Source organism: Ursus maritimus, unplaced genomic scaffold (assembly GCF_017311325.1).
Source record: "Ursus maritimus isolate PB19 unplaced genomic scaffold, ASM1731132v1 scaffold_10, whole genome shotgun sequence".
NCBI lineage: Eukaryota > Metazoa > Chordata > Mammalia > Carnivora > Ursidae > Ursus > Ursus maritimus.
The window spans coordinates 73,457,864-73,474,825 of record NW_024423344.1 but is presented as its reverse complement, the minus strand read 5'-3'; positions in this window follow the sequence as shown (position 1 = coordinate 73,474,825).

Here is a 16,962-nt window from a genome sequence, read left to right as displayed (position 1 = left end):
ACAGGAGGGAAAAAATAAATGCAAGAAGGAAAGTGAGCTGAATGTCAGTTAATATTATGGGCAAAGTGGTGATAGCAGAGAGGGCCAACCATGACGGCAGATGGAAATCTTCAGATTGTCAAAGCACTCGATTTTATTTTTTTTAACATAGGAAAAAAAGAGGAATGGACGGCAAGGAAAAGAACATAAAGCAAAGTGTTGCAGAGATCACCTATACCCGTTGACTCATTTTGTGTGTAAGTGAGCGGGGCACAGGTGGCATGGTCTGACAACCTCGAGAACCCCAGTCCCTCCCTCTCCACTGCAGGAAGCTGCTTCCCTCCTGCCGTCCTTGCTTTCATTCTCAAGGGCAGGATCAAACCCCAGACCCAGCGCAAACCAGCAATGGGTCTGTTCTGGGCCGTAGGTAGTGGAACGTGCTTCCTGTTTCTGGGGCTTGTCTGTTGCATAAGATATCTCCCCTCGTTCCTGTTGGTAATTAACATTGACCACTGGAAGGGGACGGCTCTCCGCCTGGACTACTTACAGGGCTGCACTCTGCTCTTATTAGGTTGAGGATGAATTATGTGACCCAAACTAGCTAATTAGATTCTCTCACTGAGGTTGCTATGAGCAAAATGGGAGATGATGAGCTACAAGAGTGGGGGTGAATGGACACGCTTGCTGGAGGCACAGCCGTGTTCCCGAGGCCCGGTGCCTGGGACACCTCCTCCTCTGGTTATCTGAGGCGCATCCCGGTCCTTGATAAAACTATTCTAACTGGTAAGCGAATGGCATTTGAGACCGGCACCAAAGTACCTGCTTTTAAGAGCCTTGGTCAAAACTCCAAGGGCTATTTATGGTCCGTTCTACAGGCTAAATCAGCACCGTCTCACCAAATATACCCCCACCTGCTTCCATCATCTTGTATTGTGCGCACAGCCATCAGGTTTTATGCTGACTACGGAATATGTCTTCTTGCTAAACCAGTACCATCCAGAGTAACAAGCTTCTGGTTATTCTCAGAAGTACATTTTGAACAGGCAAAAATAAAGCCCAGGGGACTAGCTAATGTGGGTGCACAAAAGATGTAGGGGAGGATTTGGAATACGGGATGTATTAAGAAGACCATCTTTTCTCAGTTCCAGAGATGGTCTGTGTTGAATGAAAACAATGACACCTGTTAGGGTAGAAGAATTTTGTTGAGGGAGGAGGGGGGTCTCCCAAAACCAAGGGATCATCAAATAAAGGGTCCGCAAAGATTAACTTTGCTTTCTTCATTTGCCCAGAGCACGTTCCCATTTTAGGCCAGTTGATCCTCTTATATCTTTATATTTATTTTGAATCCTTTTATTTGAATATCATTTCATTCAATCTGAGCAGAGCCAGATGAGGAAGCGACATCTTGAAAGCTTGAGCTCATGAAAGTAACTTAAAAAAAAAAAACCCACTGTATTTTACGATGGAAAATTCAACTTTATTGTGCAAAACGTATTTGATCTCCTGTACTGTGGTGAGTCTAAACGGCTTCATCGAAGGTTTAAATCGATGCTGTTCGAGGAAGGTGAATGTACTCGCATCATTTGCTATTATCTTGAGGTGGAGGCTTTATTGGTTTTAGTCCTGTAAAATAGGCACTATATAGGGTTTGAAATTTGCTAAATTCTTCTATTTAGTTTAAAATATGAATTTGGCTGTCACTAAATATATGTCTTTTGGTTGGGTCGCTTTATATCTTTAATGAGGTTAATTAAAATTGCATAATGGATTTATCCATGTGAAATTTCTGCTTTTCATTAAGACCAAACTTGCAGGGGAAAAGGACATATGGTCATTTAGAGCTAATTCAATGAAATAAAGGAGGGTTTACATTTCCCTAATTCAAGTGAAGAGACCAGACATTCACTTACTAGCCCCAAAATGCACGTACACATTTCCTAGAACACACACACTTATACACATGGACACACAAGCATACACTTGCACACCTTAGCCAGGAACATGGAGTTGTCTAATCCTTTTTTATTCTCAGTCAGGTGTTCCTTTCCATTCACAGTGTTTATTTGCTCCTTTTGCCTCCTTAAACGTGTGTGTGTGTGTGTGTGTGTGTGTGTGTGTGTGTGTGTTTGTAGTCGTTGTTGTTAAGATGGACAGTAGCTAAGGAATGTGCACAAACAGGAGAAATTGAATGGATGCATTGTTTTTGGGGCCACGGAAGCTAGGTAAAGTAGTTGGGGATCGTTCAAAATCCGCCTTACCTTGGCATTGTTTTTCCAATGGAAGCATGGATATTAGTAGAGTGAAGTATTCCAAGTGGTAAGATGTTACTCACTCTCATATGTTGCAAAAGAAGAAAATGTTTTTTGGCTTGTGTTTTTCAGAGTATTCCTGGGCTCTCTTGAAGCAGCAGGTGGACAGGAGAAAGAAGGGGATGCCCCCAGGAGAGGGCTCCGGGGGCGGGTTCTGAGGGGCCGATGGAGATGGGTTGGAGGGTTGGGGGTCTGTGAGAAAACCCTCTGGCACGGCTTTCGGAGATCTAGGAATTGGAGACAGGAGAAAAGCATTTTGAAGCATTGAAACAGGCTATGAATTGCATCTTTCAGTATTTCAGTCACTGCCATACTGTTTTGATTATTATAACATTGTAATATAACTTGAAGACTGGAATTGTGATGCCTCCAGCTGTGCTTTTCTTTTTCAAGATTGCTTTGGCTCTTCAGGGTCTTTGGTGATTCCATACAAATTTTAGGATTGTTTGTTCTAGCTCTATGAAAAATGCTGAGGGTATTTTGATAGGGATGACCTTAAATGTGTAGATTGCTTTGGGTAGTATAGGCATTTCATTTCATTTCATTTCATTTCATTTCATTTCATATTTGTTCTTCCAATCCATGAGCATGGGATGTCTTTCCCCATTTCTTTGTACTGTCTTCAGTTCTTTCATCAGTGTTTTCTAGTTTTCAGAGTACAGGTCTTTCACCTCTTCAATTAGGTTTATTCCTAGGTATTTTATTTTTGGCGTAATTGTAAATGGGATTGTTGTCTTAATTGATGCTTCTGCTGATTCATCATTGGTGTATAGAAATGCAACAAATATCTGTTGATTGATTTTGTATCCTGTGACTTTACTGAATTCACATATTAGTTCTAGCGGTTTTTTGGTGGAGTCCTTTGGGTTTTCTACATATAGTGTCATGTCATTGGAAAATAATGAAAATTTTACTTTTTCCTTACTGATTTGGATGCCTTTTATTTCTTTTTGTTGTCTGATTGCTGTGGCTAAGACTTCCAGTGCTGTGTTGAATAAAAGTGGTGAGAATGGACATGCTTGTCTTGTTCTTGACCTTAAAGGAAGGACTCTAACATTTCTTCCATTGAGGATGATATCAGCTGTGGGTTTCTCATGTATGGCCTTTATTATGTTGAGTTATGTTCTCTCTAAACCTACTTTGTTGAGGGCTTTTATCATGAATGGATGTTGTACTTTCTCAAATGCTTTTTCTGCATCTATTGAAATGATCATATGGTTCTTATCCTTCCTCTTACTGATGTGATATATCACACTGATTTGCAAATATTGAACCACTCTTGCAACCCAGGAATAAATCCCATTTGATCGTGGTGAATGATTTTTTAAGTGTATTTAAATTTAATTTATTTAATGTTGGATTTAGTTTGCTAGTATTTTGTTGAGGACTTTTGAATGCATGTTCATCGGAGATATTGGCCTGTAATTCTATTTTTTTGGGTGGTGTCTTTATTTGGTTTTGGTATCAGGATAATGCTGACCTCATAAAATGAATTTGGAAGCTTTCCTTCCCTTCTATTTTTGGGAAGAGTTTGAGAATAGGTATTAACTCTTCTTTAAATGTTTGGTAGAATTGGCCTGTGAAGGCATCTGGTCCTGTGCTTTTGTTTTTTGAGAGTTTTGTTTTTGTTTTTTTAAATTACTGATTCAATTTCTTTGCTGGTAATCGGTCTGTTCAAATTTCCTAGTTATTCTTGTTTCAGTTTTGGTAGGTTATATATTTCTAGGAGTTTATCCATTTCTCCTGCGTTGTCCATCTATTACTTCTGTTTTAAAAGAAGGATTGTTCCTTCTTTCATCTGTGAATCTCTCCATCGACTCTTTTTCCCTCAAGGGAGAACACACCAGGACCTTCTTTGCCATAATGTGATGGCATTTAGGACAGCTGTTTGCATGTGAGGTACTTCAGGAAAAGGCAGACTTACAAAGCAGGCTGGCACAGGTGCAGCAATAGCTGGGAAGCCCACCTGCTTGCAGGATCAGTGCACCTCCATAACTGAGAATTTCCACTTCCACTTGACTTCCTTCCGACACACCATCTAGGCCTCCCCTATGGTCTTTCTCTGCACTCACTGCTTCTAGAACTCTCCATCCTCACTGTTTAAACTCTGACAACAGAATGTCTGTCCCAGTCCTCCCCTGAAACTGCTCCAGAGTCCACATTCCTTTGTTCTGTCTTTTAACTCCTCATGCTTGATACTCCTCCCTGACCTTTGTCCTTCCCCCTCACTACTTTCTGTTCCTCCTCCCTTTCTCAAAATGTGGCTGTTTTCTATGGTTCTGTCCCCCATCTCTGCTGTTCTACCACTCCTTCTTCCCCCTAAGCACACCCCCCCCCACCATGGCCCATGGGCATGCCTACTACATTCATACCTTGAGGTGTGGCAGATTAATATCTTAAGTCAGTTATTCACATATTCATTAGTTCAAATACCTTATTGAAAACCTTCTCAGTGTCAGGCATTGGGATAGACACTGGTGATACAGAGATGAAGGCTATAACCTTAGAAATAAATAATTCAATTAGTATAATAAGAGTCACATTAGGAATTTTCTTTCTGCGCCCTCTATCAACTTCCCTTCTTTTATTTTAGTCTACCTAAATTTCTCTCCTTATTACGATTTTAAGAGATACTGCTCTTTATTTCTCAATGCACTTCTTGCAATTTTAAGGCCATGATTGATTTGAAGGTGCCTTGGCATTAATTGTGATCAATTGTGGCAGTGAATACTAGATCCTGTTATTAAGTTTAATTTACATTCTCATGTTCTTATATCAGTCACAGGGAAGAATTCATCTAGTTTATGACTGTTTAAATAGTATATATCATGAGCTTAGACTCCTGAAAAAACTTTCAAGTTAGATATCAGATAAACAATGACTCAGCATTATGACTGCATATGCCCAGTCATTTATTAATTTTATCAGTAAATTTCCTGTCATTACTTCTATCCACTAGGCTGTGCTTTCTCTTATCAAAATTCTGACTCTCAGCCTCACATGAGTCATTTTGTGATTATAAAATTAGTAAATGGTTAATCATATCCTGTTGGCATAAATTCTTGATTCAGGGGAGGAATTCAAGAACTCAGTATGGTTGAGCTTCACATCCATGTTATTCAAATTTGCAATCGAGCAGCCAGTTTTGTAAAGATTCCTGATTTGCCACAATGTGCTATTGAAAATGAAAAATTTCTTTATTCTTCCTCAAGTATGTTAATGCAAGAAATTAGAGATAATCTGATCCGACATGTTAAGGGGATGTCATTCAGACCAACATATCTGTGTTAGTCAATGAAGTCCGACTTTTAGTATATTGTGATGACCCTGAATATTTATTTTATGTCCAAGAAGAAAGGCTTTAACATACCTTTTAAATTTATCTTGGTTTTCTTGGATATGAAATTGAAACCATCTGAGTCTGGCTTAAAATTTAATAGAAAATTATAACTGTCTGATTCCCACAAAAGAATTTTTTTTCTTGATGTGTCTTTTGAAATTATAAATTTCTATGCATTTCAAGGAAAATGTTCAGGTATCATAAAAATCACTATATACAAAATTTGATTTTGCAATAATTTTACAATAAGAAATTAATGCAGAAATTTATTTTTGGACACCATAGATATTGCTGTGCCATCTTTAAAATGTAATCTTTATTTCTAGCCCCCAAATGTAGAAAATTTCTAAGAATAATAAAGAAGCATTCCCGCACATAGAGAAACAGCATTTTTTCCCACTAGAATCACAGACTGGGTTCTCTTTGGAGAAAAGAAGTGACGTTTTGTCCGTGGGGCACCTGCATTGTTGGCTGATTGTTGTAAGGCTATTTAGGATCTAAGGCTTGCCAAGATTCTATTTTTCTTTCTTTCTTTTTTTTTTTTTTAATCAAAGATCAGATCAGAATTTCAAAGGAAATATAGAGCACCTGTTTATGACCACCTCTCCATGACTTGAGGTCTGTTTCAGTTCAGTGCTGCGTAATTTGGAGTTTAAGTATTACCAAACCCATTTGGCTCTTAGAGTTGGAGAGAGTGGCTATAATTCTATTTTTTTATCTGATATTTGATTTTTATTCTCAATTTATCCCTCAACTTCTCAGGGTATGTATAAGGGTTTTTTTGGGGGGGGGGTACTCCTCTGAAATTTCAACAGTATTGGCTTTTATTTATTTTTTAAATGATGGTTTCCCATAAAAGTTTTTTTAAATAAATTGTTGTTTAAAAAACAGATTTAAAGGGGCGCCTGGGTGGCACAGCGGTTAAGCGTTGGTGCATTCAAGAACCATAACATGAACACTTTCCATGTCCTGGGAATTTTGGTTGGTCTTGAAGAGCACAGAATCATGACCACTATTTATTGCCTTTTGGAATCCTATGTATGTGGACTAAAAAATCATTCAAGATATGCTAGGATAATCCCTTTCTACTCTGTGTTGGTCTGTATTTGATGCTTCTTACTCTTTGAAGAACGCTCAGCTCAGCCCAAGAATGCATGAAATGAAGTGCGGCTTCATGTGGAGAAGCAGAGCTGGGTGGAGGTGGGGCAGAAGACTTGGATTTTCTCTTTCCCCATCAACAAGTTTCAAGAAGCCCAGAACTTACTCTTACTCCCACACATTGCTTACTGCTCCTGTGTTTAAAGCTGGACAGATTATGTCTGGGAATGATGCTGCTGGTCCTGAGTTGATGAGCTAGTAAGACCTATAAACCTTAGTTCATAAAGCATCTATGTAGGCTGAAAGGATGAGATTTGGAATCATTAAGTAGTCTGGTGCCTGTGAAAATGGTTCCCTACGATGCTCATTATTTCCAACTCTGCTCACTTCAAAGCTAGATACGAGGGGAGTAGGAGAAAAGTGATAGCAGAAAGGGCTGGTGATGGCAGGAACTTTGGGGGTCTTCGTGGAGGGTCAAATTTGGCAATACTTTCTGAGGATGTCCTTGCTGCCAAGATAGCATGAATGTTCTAGGGTAGTTGGGTGAATGATTGGCAATAATGTCATTGATAGTGTTGTGCAGAAAGGGAAAATGCCGCTGGATGTTTCCTCCTATCCATGATCCTAGACAACAAGTAAATAAATAATGAAAGAATGACAACACTATGATATATGTGAGGAGAAAGTAGTAGAAATAAATAGGGACCGAGCTAGTTGTCAAGGGAGCGGCCTTCTCTCCTTAATGCGGTCTTCATGTCCAGCTGAGTGCCAGCTCGGTTGCTGAGGTCCTTGCCTGGAAACACATCCTGTGCCTGAAGAGCCTCAAATTCAGTCCAGGGGTGCTGCACTCATCCTCTAAAGGGAAACTGAGGAAGGCTCCTCGTGGACATAACATTTGATCTGGACCCTGAAGAATGGTCCCAAGAAAGATGAGTGTTGAAGGCTGTTTTTGATCGATGTGTGTATTATTTGGTGACTTGCTTACGTTTTGTTAGACTGTGAAGTGGTGTGGTGGGAACCAGACGGGGAGAGTTTGAGGAGAAAGGGAAGATGAAGACGGGACTATGGTCCCTAAAGTAGTCACACGCTTCATGTGGCTCTCACTGAATCGGTAATTGTGTACGTTTCCATGCGTGCTCAGGGCTTTAGCAGGAGACCTGGCACATACTAGGTGCTCACTAGTTGGGCCCTTCATGAAAAAGATATCAAAACCCTGCTCATATTTCTTGGCAGAATAAGCTAGGTAAATTTCCAAAAATAAGCCCAACTCCCATAAATCCCAGCTTCCTGCATAGGAGGTCCCTCTGCCCCTCCTTCCCATCTTTGCTCACTTTCTAGGTTCCCATGTTTCTTTCTGCAGCATACAAAAACCTTTCATCTGATATATTTAATTTTATGAATATGAACTTCACACAACGTTACCCTTGAGGGATCTTACTACGACTCGGTAATCTCAGGCTAATCTGTTAGAGGAATGCTAAGCATCCGGGGTGGGACATGAAGGTATAAGGTGAAGAGTTTGAAGCTGTGTTACTGCAGCAGATTGTTTGGGTTCCGGGGATGACCTACTCAGGGGAGGCAGGTGCCCCTGCCAGGTGTGGCCTTCGGCGAGTGCAAGCTTCAATCCCCACGTTGCCCTCATTGCTGTTCTCTGGGGCCTGGCCCACCGGCTCCTCCCTGCTGGCCCCCCCACCCCCACCCCCAGACTTTCTGATGGACTCAGTCCACCTCCTCTCTCTCTATGTGCTATTGTCTCCCACCAGCCCTGTTTTCACTTTATCAGACACTTCTTATTGCCTTCTCATCTTTGATCTAACAAAACAATAACTGCCTGTTTGGGAGACCAAAACTGAGTTCAGCAATGCTTAGCTTGAGTTTTTTTTTTAAATCTAAAGTTTATATGCATTTTATTAAACTCTCTGATACCAGCAATGTTTACATAATTTAAAATTTTCATAAAACCTCTGATCTTGGTGAGGGTTTTCTTCCTCAAGATACATTCAATTTCACCCTAGTGTTTTGCTCTACTTGTCCTGTTTGATGTTATCTGCAGGAATCCCATGAGGTTTGGGGCTGCTGGAGTTGGTTCACTGCCAGGGGTAAACTTCATGTTCACTAGCTATGCTTCCTGGTAAGTAAGAGAAAATATGGCTTTTGAACTGAAATGAAAAACAGGATAACATCCCACCCTCGCAGCTTCGCCTTCATGTAATTCCCTACAAACACGACTCAGGCGCACGTGAGCACGTCCATTTCAAGGCGGAGGCAGCATCTGTGGACACTTTCATGCTGAGTCAACGAGAAGCGCGGGTGGAAAATGCAGCTCTTACCTGGAAAACGTAATGCAATAAGGAGCTACCGTACGCAAGGGGAGCTTGCAATGTGCTTCCGATAGGGTTTTGCTGGAGCTGTAGGCTTAGGTTCTCATTTGCAGCAGCACGGAAAGAAATACTGCGGGACGTGCGGATGACACACAAAGTAAGGATTACAAGGGATAAAAACTGCAGCTGGAGCTTGAAAGACTCCGGTTTCTCCAGCCTGGGCTCTGGATGTACATTCTGCTCTGCACATGGGCAGCAGGTCCCATCTTAACCACGGCCACGTGGCGCTCAGGTTCTTGGATCTGGGTACGTCATCGGGGGGAGGGGGCTGTGGAGTAGGCTGTGAAGTGTGCTTTTCGACACTGGGAGTTTATTTCAGTTAGAGCTCCTGTCATGGCAAATGCCCACCTGCTCACCAAAATGTGTGAAAAGACCTTCTTCGTGAGGCTGCGGTGGGGGACCGTGAATGGTGCGGTGCGTGAAATTTACTAAGCAGCCGTCTACGAAGCATCCTCCTAACCGAAATACAGATACGGATGTTTTCTGCTTTTTTAAACTATCCTTTCAAAGCTGTCGATAGAGAAGAGTAAATACTAAAGAACCTAACAAGTGACGAGTATGCCCTGTCTGCAAAAAAGTTTAGCGGAGGAGATATAATTTGAAAGTAGCAACAATTAATTGTGTCTACAAACTAGTAAATTGGCAGGTGTTTCCAGAGCCCTTAATATGTCCTTCGCATTGTGATACTACACAACTGTCATACAGTGTACAGACCTTGCCTCTGTCCCCAGGGAATTTGCAGTCAAGTTTGAGATTGTAAGAACTAGCTTTTGCAGGCATGATGTTGAGGCTGGAAGCCATCTGAGGACCCAGTTGTTCTTGTTGGGCCGTGCTTTGGGGAACAGAGTCCACATGTTAAGGGCGGACTAAGAGAACAATGAACTTGAAAGTCATATTTGCTTTCCTCTATTGAAGGCTTGTCAACGGTGGTAAAAAATGCCTTATCTGTATTTTCGGTGTCTAGTGTGGTTCCCTGAGGAGTGTTGGTTCATGTTCCTTGACTCTTGTTAATCATTTACCCTCAGAATCGCCCTCTGAAGAATTAGACATTTATACGCACATCTGTCTACACAATGTATCTCCAATAACATGAGCCCAAATCAAATAAACACCAACTTTGAAAACCTCACTTCACGGCAGATGCTAGTGTTCTTTCAACCAAAGTTCTGTCACCGAGAAACCAGAACACCAGGGCTCCTATCATGATCACAGAGCACACCTCCTGGTTTTCAGTGCAATTTGAGACACCCAGAGCTCCATGGTCATGCCCATGTGGAAATCTTTTAAGCCTTAATTGCGTCTTTAATTCCGTGTAATACTTGTTTTTTGTGTCATCTCCACATTTCAAGTAGGAAGCTCCTCTCTGGCTTCTGGTGAGTTCTGGCCCCTGGAATCAAGACAGAGAGCTGTAGGACTATGTAGTGTCAGTTCAATAGCAATATCCAGGGGAAGCAATCAAAACAGCAGTATCAGCGGACGGATTGGACTTTCCCGTTCTTTTTGTCTAGTGTTTGGAAGTAACACTGACCATTTTTGAGCTGAGTATGTCTCTAGAGTACTTGGGTTTGAAGGGATGTGACAAGAGGAGCTATGAAACTTCTTGTTAATAAGAGCATTGAGATGATAAGTAATTGAGAGGAGAAGAGAGAGAACGGTAACCATATATGTTTATCAGACTACTGAAGAGGGTCATGCTTGCTACATTGGACAGTGCAGGTTTTTGACACTAGGTGAAGAAGCTGAAGTTCAAAAATGATTATGTCATTTACTTAGTTTGACAGAAGGCAGTTGAGCAAAGGCTGGGAACAGAAGCAGAATCCTCCTTTGACTCCCAGGCTAGGCACTTTCCACTCTTTATTGAGGTGGTCCGGACACAGACCTCATCCATCAGGAGATGAGGCTTTTGAATAGGTAGGGATATGTGTGTGTCATCTGAGTGCCTTCATATATAAAAGAATTTCAATCAGAAATCTTGTTTTGAACATAAAAAAAGTTCAGAACAGCCGGAATAAATATGGCGTGTTTGTTGGGTCCTGAGTCCCCTAACACTTCGTTAACTTTTTAGGTCGCCTTTAGATGAGGAACGCCAATGCTCAGATCTTAATTCATGATTACATAGATGAATGCAGCTATACTGCCTCTGCGTCCCTTTCTGCTAAATTACAGAATTCCTACATTTCTGTGATTTTGAGGACTCCACCCCTACCTTATTGTTGGGGAATGAATTGAACTGAATTTGTTAAGCTGATGGTGGGCTTTGAAATCCGGACAGACTTGTGTTGTGAGCAGAGTAATGATGAAATAAAAGCATTTTAACTAGAAGATTAATCTGGTAAGAATATACTCTGATGAATGGCTACACATGAATCATCACATATTGCATAAAGCAAAAGCTATTTTAGGAGGTGAACTTTAAAGTCAGTTATAAGGATTGAAAATATGGTGCTTTAAGAGTATGTGTGGGTTTCTACTTCTACAAAAACCCAGTTTTGGTCTGGTGGGATTAATGACAGGGAAAGTCCTATGACCCAACAGACCGGATTAAGGCGAGGGGGAGATCACGGCGAGAACCACTGAAATGGTGTTAAAGGAAAAAGTCAGAAGTTTAGGTCAGTGGAAGGAGCCAGTGCGTGATCTTAGAGAGTTGAATTATGAAAAGAGGGAAATTATGCAAATAAAATTTTGGAGGTGTGGGCGCACCTGGAGGAGATGTCTAAGGATATCTTAAAGAATGTGGTTTTTAAGGCAGAGGGCAACAGCAGGCCCAGGGAAGATGGAGTTGAATGAGACGTCAGGTACCTGCTCCATGTGGATTCTACAGGACAGCCTCGCACCCTGGTCCTGAGAACGTGTAGCTCTAAATATCAAGTAGGCCCTAATGTGATGCTGATACCCCCTCCCCACTGCATACATGCAAAGAATGGAAGTAGTATTTCCAAATCGTATTAGTCATTCCACTCTCATCTTGTGTGTGAAGAGGTTAAAGCAACTGGGAAATGAAAGGGGTCCAACAAGAAGGTAAACTTCTAAGAATAACATCGTTACTGTATTTATTCACTATAATCCTCTACTCCATATGTGTCTCCTCTTCCTTTTGAAAAGAGAATCGGCACTGCTGATTGTCTTCCTTCTATTCACTTTAAATGGTGGCCAACTTTGGGGAGTCCTTGAAATACAGCACCCATTCATGCAAGGAGGGAGAATATCTAGAAATTCTGCCCCACTGGTGAGTCACCAACTTCCAGGGGCTTCCTCTTATCAAAGATAGTAATGCTGTCAGTCTCGATGTCTGCTTTGTAAAGAAGTGAATGCAATAATGATTTGGAGTTCTGTTTTAAAGTGGGCTGAGAACCTCTGTTGCTGGGTGCTGCGTGGTGGTGACCAGGTGACTATCATAGGGAATCAAGCTCACAGCTGAACGCTGCTAATAGATACTAGATGATAACAGTCATCCTGCCTGTGTTATTGTTTTAAAACATTGATGGTCAAATACAGTAAGTATTGTAGTGTACAAAATGATACTAATTCTGCAAATTTGCTTCAAGATGAATTGATGAGCAGGTCAATAATTAGCATTCATTTAATCCAAATTCTTATGTGGCTTCTCAGGACGGCTCCAGCTCTTCAAAAACAAATGTTGAAAAGGGAAAATGTAGTGATGATTAAATCCAAATTGTCTTTTCATTTGTTGAGAATAAAGACTTTCCATGTCCTCAATGTATTATTTTTAGAAAGGAGCTTGCAAAGAGCAGCCTGAAAACTCCCATCCCCTAATTTAGAAACAACACATAAAAAGTATAAAAATATACCCCCCTTTTTTTTCAGAAAAAGGATTACAAGCATCAGTTTATGAAAACATATTTGATGTTATAATTATAGTTAAATTTCAGTCTACTATTTAAAATACATGCGTGTGCACGCATTCAGTACCCAACCAAAAATGATACAATATGCAATTTTGTATTTACTTGTTGAAAACACATTATTTTTATGTAATTATTTAACAGTAAATGGAAGCATGTGCCATTGTTAGATAAAAGAAGATGAAGTTTGTCTTTAAGTGTTATGAATATTATCGCATGGCACTTAAATACATGCTATAATAGTGAATAATTTACTGAACTATTTTTAAGTTACTGTTGTATATTTTGTCTTATACCATACCGAAGGTCACTCTGTTAAAGGTTCAAGGGTAAACCTGTAACAGATCAACATAAAGCCATTGAATTCAGATCAATGGAACTCTTGAGACGTACTAAAATAAATAAATATAAGACAGAGATTCCAATTAATAATAATTGTCATGAACCTAGCCTTTGATTAATGGAGTAAGAAGCTAAACAGAGCTGAGGTTACTCCTGCAGAAACCTCCCAGGACACTAGAAATAACTAACTTATAAAGTTGCCAGAGGGATAAGTCCATGTGTTTTGCCCTTCTTCATTTAGGAGGGAACTGGGTCAGGAAAGTTTCCCTACCCCTGAGGAATCTGTAGAAGACTTTCCTCTGTGTGCCTACACTACTCAGGCTTTCAATGAATTCCAACCAATGTTGACTGAGTTTTCACTCAGTGCCAAACTGGGCTAGTGAGTGGACAATAACAAGGTAAAAAACAGATGAAAACATCCCGTGTCCTCAGCCTATGTTCTAGTATGAACTGATGGCCCTTTTCCATATTTGAAGGCAGAATGATTTTCATTCATTCCTCCTACAAACACTAGGGGAGCCATAATAGCTCAGGCCCCATACTTGGCACAGTTAGGATAGTGAAACGTAATGTAATGATAATAATAACAGAACTGCAATGACACCTAATACTTGTCTTCACTTCATGACAGGTATGGTGCTGAGTGCCTTACATACATCCATCATTTCATTTAAGTCCATGACGCAAGTATTTGTAGAATTCCTACTTTAGAGATGAGAACACTGACCAATACGGTCCCCACTTCCCTAAAATATAGTCTAGTGGGCAAGCCAGAAAATGAATAATAATAAGTAATGTTGTGAAGCACAGACTCTGATGAGCACTGCCAGGGGCATTTCCTGTGGTCTATAAAAGACCTTATCAAATTACCGTAAGCGTACGAAAGGAGGAGAACTTAATAATCTATTAAGTTATTAGTTTATAACTTAACTATTTTTGGCACATCAGAAGACTAGAAATGAACTAATGATCAATTCAGAGGACTTCATTGTATCACATTGGAAGGGATTTCTGTTTTAATTCAATGAAAATGCATTGCCCAACAAAATGCAAGCATTAATCTAGGGTGCAATCTAATCTAGGGTGTCAACGACGTTGGGTAGTGGAAACTAGAGCCTCATTTTTCTAAAGAAAGGATATAATATAAGACAATGAACGTAATGATCTCCCAAGAAATCGCTCCCATGCTTCATTCTGTCAGCATCATTTAGACACGCTGTGACTATTAAAATGAGCTGGGATAATACAGAGCCTAATACCGTGCTCGGCACACAGTAGGCACTCAACCAGTACTTGTGCTCTCACTTGGACTGGTCTGCTGGGATTGCTGTAAGAGAACACCACAGACCACGGGAATGAACGACAGAGATGTATTTTCTCACAATTCTGGAAGCTGGAAGTCTGAGAGATGAAAGTGTCCACGTGGCAGTTTTTCCCGAGGCCTCTCTCCTAGGCTTGCAGTTGGTTGCCTTCTCTCTGTGTCTTCACATGAGCACCCTTTCTCTGTGCTCATACATCCTCGGTGTCTCTGTATATGTTCATTTTTTTTTTTAAATAAGGACATCAGTCAGATTTGGATTAGGGCCCCATCTTTAAGACATCATTTAACCTTAATTGTCTCCTTGGAGTCACTATCTCCAAATACATTCACTTTTGGGATTGGGGCTTCATTGTAGGAATGGGGGGGGGGCACAATTCATCCATAACATTACCCTTCCCATTTTCCTGCTCAATAGTTAGCTTTCCCTGTTTGATTTTGTAACTTCGTTAGAGGTTGAGGGCTCATCCGGTCATTCTTTTATTCATTCAGTGATGGTACACTGTCTCCTGTGTGCTGGGCAATGTACTAGACCCAAGAAAACAGCACTGTGAAGAGCCTCCCTAGCACCAGAAGGAAGTCTACAAGACAGAGCAGCTCACCGAGGCCACCGGGCCAGTCTGGGGTATCAGCGAAAGCTGGGGGAGCTCAAGCCAATGCAAGTGCTGGGGAGAGAATGATCCATCTCCCAAGGCGAGTGTAGTGTGGTGTGATCCCAGGACTGCCACCAGCCAGTGTCGGCAGGTGGACCACAGAGCGATGGAGCGAGGTGATGCTGTATTTTAGACAGGAGATGAGAGACTGTCTTTAAGATGTCTCCATGTATAATCTCCACAGAGAAAATTGAAGAAGCTACCTTGGGAAAGCATGATGTTCAAAACTAAACCATTGGAAGCACATTCTTACGCACGCTGGCATGTTGTCTGGGGAGCTAGTGGGGCTGCCATCACTGTGCTCCTTCCCAGTCATTCTGAGATGTTCAGCTTTGACCATGTCGTTCAATGAATATGTTCATTGAGGTAATTTTCAGAGAGAACCCTTCGGAAGCCTTGACTTTTTGTAAATGGTTTTGACTAAGAACAAGAAATTTGATGTAGAGAGTGAGGCAGAAGAAGTTATCCCATGCAGCGGAGGGAAAAAGAGTAATGGGATCTCTACACATTACCACTGAACAGGTGGTGAGTGGTACCTTTTTTCCTTTGTGTATTGAAGAACATCATTTGATGGCAGTCACCAAAAGTACAATTGCCTTTCCAGAGAGAAAGCAGAGTAAGGAACACCTGCTTCTATTGTCCCACTATAGTGCGCTCAGGATTCAGTCTAGAGAACACTGTGACATGGCTTTCTTTGGAACCTTGGATTCAGCAGATGTCTGTGAGCATTTTAGACAGGAATTTGTATGAAAGAATATCTTTGAGATGTCTCCATATATAATCCCACAGAGAAATCTAAGGAAGCTGCCTTGAGAAAGCGTGATGTTCCAAACTAAACCAGGGGTAAACATGCTTTTGGCACACTTGTGCAAACACGTACCCACTATTCCTGCGAGACCTGCCCACCCTCAACAGGGATTTCCAGGACAAATGGCACCCCACTACGGAAGGACCTAGGCCAGGACCAAGCCTATAGGGCCCCAAGCCTTCTGAGAGTTATGATATCAAGGCATGAGGTTATGACTGATTTGAATAAGACACAGTATGCTTTTCTGATACGTAATATTACCCTTTCTGAAACCAGGTGCAGTATAATTTAGAAATTTCAATACCCATATTGTCTCGTCCATTTAAAAGCTAAAGACATGAAAACCATAGTTAGCAAGTAACCAATTTAGAGATTTTAACAACTCAAGAGAGAATAGACATTTTCATCACCATGCGAAGATTTACAGTCATTACTGATGACTGAGATAAGAAAGTGCTCTCAAATACGAGAACGGAGTGATTTGGAATTCCTTCCTTTCAATGCCTCAGGTCTTATTCTCCAAGTTCCCACTAGGAACACATACCTGTTCCTTTTGTAGTCTCTAAAAATTACTGAGCTGCAGCTTGAGAAAAGTAAGTGCTTAGTTTCATTGTTTCTGTCATTCGGCGCTGAGGATGAACAGCTGATGTGTTGTTGTATTTTAGGAAAAAAAATCGTTATTTACATTATTAAGTTTTAATTATAATGAACACAAAAGTTATTTAAAAATCGGTAAGGAAATAAAACTTACTCCCCAAATTAGTTTTGTGTTCCGCTTGATCGATGAGACCCTGCCTTGTAAATTTCTCCATGTCACGGAAACGCTATTTTCTTTCCCGCTGATGGAAGGAAACAGCAGCCGAGGAGCTAG